At 37.6% G+C, this 4,325-nt stretch overlaps 1 pseudogene; it reads left to right on the top strand.

The window, feature by feature from the left end:
- The first annotated feature begins 448 nt into the window (after nucleotides 1–448).
- Nucleotides 449–1,330, top strand: LOC125166542 (40S ribosomal protein S2-like; annotated as a pseudogene).
- The last annotated feature ends 2,995 nt before the right edge of the window (nucleotides 1,331–4,325 follow it).

Raw genomic sequence — 4,325 nt, 5'->3', positions numbered from 1 at the left:
ATAAGCAAATTTCACTGCTATCTCAGAAATAGTTTTAGGGCATGTTAGGGAGGCTGTTTAAAATCAGATTATTGAAATAAAGCTTCCAGGGAAAATTTTTAAAAAGGAATTGTTCACCAGTATATACATGATTCAGGCCATCATACTGAAATCACATCCACCCAGAGCAAACCAATTAGTTAGTGGCCAACATCTAGAAGACTGATCAAACCCAGCATTCCTTTGCATACTTCAGTCCAGTGGATGCAGTCCTTAACCAATTGATTCCAACACAAAACCCCATGTGCAAAAACAAACCTATCATTACAAGTTCAGTATTCTATTCCAAGAATCTAGATTTAATTCCCTACTGTTCTTATGAAACACAAAACTACATTACTGAACATTTTTAAATGCACTATAGTTTACAGATAAGACTTTTCTCTATTCTTCTCTGGGAAAACACCAAATGGTCGATGACGCTGGTGCTGCCAGAGGGCCTGGAGGACCCACAGCCCTGGAATGGGAGGCTGTGGTGGTTTCTGTGGAGGCTTCAGCAATGGCCTTCAGGCCTGGCCGCAGCGGGGGGGGGGGGGGGGGGGGGTTGCGGGCGGTAGGGGGTAGACCAAAGAGCTTGTGGAGGCAAGACCAAAGACAAGGAGTGGATTCCTGTCACCGTGCTGGCCTGCCTGGTCAAGGACATAAGATCTATCTCCTCCCTGCCCATCAAAGAATCTGAGATCATTGACTTTTTTCCTGGAGGCATCCCTCAAACATGAGGTTTTTAAGATTATGCCTGTGCAAAAGCAGACCCGGGCTGGCCAGTGGACCAGGTTCAAGGCGTTTGTTGCCATTGGGGATTACAATGGACACCTTCGTTGGTCTGGGTGTTAAGTGCTCCAAGGAGGTAGCCACTGCGATCTGTAGGGCCATCATCCTGGCCAAGCTTTCCATTGTCCCCATGCGGTGAGGCTACTGGGGTAACAAGATATGCAAGCCCCACAGTGTCCCATGCAAGGTGATGAGCCACTGTGGCTCTGTGCTGAGATGCCTCATCCCAGCCGCCAGAGGCACTGACATTGTCTCAACCCCTGTGCCAAAGAAGTTGCTGATGATAACCGGTATTGAGGACTGCTACACCTCAGCCATGGGCTGTACTGCCATCCTGGGCAATTTCGCCAAGGCCACTTTTGGTGCCATTTCCAAGATCTACTTCTATCTCGCCCCTGACCTTTGGAAAGAGACTGTGTTCACCAAGTCTCCCTGTCAGGAATTCACTGACCATCTTGTAAAGACCCATACCAGAGTCTCAGTGCAAAGGACCCAGGCTCCAGCTGTGACCAACACATAGTTTTGTATAAGAAAAATAAAGTGAATTAAAGATTGTTAAAAAAAAAAGAAAGAATGTTTTCTCTGTTGGGAATAAATCCTTAAGTGTCAGAACTTTATGGTCCATTGATTATAGAGGTCTATAATCCTCAATATTGCAGCCTCCACTATTCTATAATTGTTGCCATCGGGCAATTTTTTAACCCCTGCACCTGAGTCTCAAAAAGTACCAAGGAGAGAGAAATAGCTAAAAGTTCATGGGATATTCTGAAAAAAAAAAACATTGAAAAATAATAGGGAAATTTAATAGTATCCTATAATTGGAAACCATTCACATTGTAACCTGTTTTGAAATATAAGCTTTTTGAGGGTAGGACTATGTCCTTTAAATGATAACATATATTTGTATTTATATGAAACAAAAATAGTAATTTTAATATGTTGCTTTATTTATATATGAAATATAAGTATATAGTTTTATGTTTATATCTGCCTATTTATTATGAATGTTGGCTTTAGAACCAATACATTTCTGTGTCAAATAAGCACAGATGACACTTCGGTCTGTTTCACATCCCCATGGGCCTTGTGATGGCTTTCTGCATGGCACATAATGGTCTCTGTGACATTCAGGCTTGGATGTCATCCAACTTTTTAAAGCTAAATGTAGACAAGACTAAATTATTACTCATAGGGTCTCCTCAACATCAATCTTTATATTTCTTTTTAGTTCTTCCCTCTGACATCTAGTATATCCTCCTCAATGTCTCAGGGCTCATAACACTGAACTGATTTTAGATTCTGAGCTTTGTTTTTGATGTCCATATTAATCAGGTTGCAAAGTCATCTTATTATCATCCTAGAAGCCTTTCTAGGATATATCTCACTGAGTCTCCAAGGGACAGAAAAACCTTCAGATGTGCTTCCATTATTTCTTGCTAGGATTACCGTAATTCATTATATTCTGGCCTACCTGTCACCTCTACTCTTAGCTGCATAAAGCTAGTGCAGACTCTGGTAATGTGTAAAGGCATACAAAAACTGGAATAACTGATCACATTACTTCAGTAAAGAGGAAATTCTGCTTGCCTCTAGGAAAGCTGTGGATTGTTTAAGCCTTTATTCCACACAAACATGACGGGTTTCTGAACTATAGTCAAGTGACTTGTTATCACTAATTGCTATTTTTCTTTAGGAAAAGTGCCAAGCATTGAAAGTATTCATTTCCAAAAGCAAATTTACCTCATAGAAAACATAATAGTTATGATCCTGAAAGGAGGAATAATTAACATCTTATAAATTGATTCCCGTTTTTTGTGAACTTGGGAGAAGGGCTTATTATATAAAAGAATCTTGTTAAAAATCACATATTATTTTGTAATGCAAATAATCACTCCTATGTTTATCTGTACTGTAAATTTAAATGTTAGTAGTAGGATGTTAGGTTTAACAGGCAAGGAACACCTGCAATGATGCTGCAGAAATAATCACCTCTGTTTCAGTTGATTCTAAGCCATGAAAAAGTGCTGAAGGAGATCTTGCAATGCAGGGACAGATTTATAATACTGTCTCTCATCTAGCCACTCACAGACATCGATCAAAGTGAACAACAAAACATACCTACATTCTATTTCAGATGTGATTAATTTGGGTACAGTATTTACATTTCTTCATTCTGGGCTTATTTTACTTTATTATTTTCCTTCATCCATGTCATGCTGTCCCAGTGTCAAAAGTCATTAGAAATCTCCTCTTTTTGTGATTAAATTGCTTTACTTCCCTTTATCTTCTATGTCAAAGCTGACATTGGAGGATCTTGAATGTAACAATATGGGTCTTTCTCCGCATCAAATCCATGATAGATATACAAAATAGGAAGGCATAAGACATGCTACAAACTCCCCATGCCCATTCCTCTTACCTAATTCTTATGTTTATCAGTTCTACTGAAGGCACTTCCTATGGTAGACTTTCAATATTATATTAATATAGGCATGTTGTTATGCAACATTCATTAGCCTATTAAAAACACTTCCCTGGGTAATAAATCTGAAAAATGACAATACTTCCCAGGATCATCACTTGCTTTAGGAACTGGAATATAAGGCAAAAAGCAAAGTACATTATCTTCACTAATGTTCAGGACAGATGGTAAGGGGCCAGGGATGATGTTGAGGATAAGAAGAATTTTGAAACTAAAATATTCCTTGAGACAAAAAAAAATATTGAGCTTCTCTTAAAAATCAATAATGATATATCATCTAAAAACACTACCTGTTATCCAATTTTTGAAATATTCTAAGTAGCAGGTAGATAGCAAATTTTGGAAAAGCAACCCTCTATAAAACTATTTTATCAAAATAAAGGTGAAAAGCTTCTGTAAGAGTAATAATCAGCACAGTGTCCTAAAGCAATGGAAATCTTATCCTTTGTAGCCTTAAATCCAGGTTCAATCTCTCCTCTTATTAATAGCACCCTTCAATTACTCCCTTACAGTCTCCAAAAAAGTAACAGTTTCAACAGTAAAAGCAGTGGCTACACCTTCCTTCACTATGAACTATGAGCTCCTCCATCTTCTACACCATCCTTGATTAGCAGGAAAGTTGTTATGTTTCCAAATTTCAGTTGATCATAAACACTTTTCCCCTCTCTACATGAGTCCAAAACATACATCCTAACATGTTTTGAGAATTCCTCACACTGAAAAGGGTTCTGAGTATAAGGACCGAACAGTTTTCTTTTCCTAAGACATGAAAAACTAGAAATCTTTATGTTGCAAACACATTTATAAGGTCCACTCATTCATTTCTTCATTTATTAATAAAGCACTATTTATTGATATTAGAATATCTACAAGATAACCAAGTACATCTTTAAAGTACCATCAAAGAGCATCAAAAATATGAGAAAATTTCTAATGTTTAACATCTTATTCAAAATAGTCACCATGAAAATTATCAAATTTGTGTTATAGTGCAAACTTATTTTGTATCATATATCTTATTTTATTATTTTAT

This window comes from Prionailurus viverrinus, chromosome B2 (genome assembly GCF_022837055.1).
Source record: "Prionailurus viverrinus isolate Anna chromosome B2, UM_Priviv_1.0, whole genome shotgun sequence".
Lineage (NCBI taxonomy): Eukaryota > Metazoa > Chordata > Mammalia > Carnivora > Felidae > Prionailurus > Prionailurus viverrinus.
The sequence above is the reverse complement of the archived record's forward strand: the minus strand, read 5'-3'. Positions and strand labels throughout refer to the sequence as shown.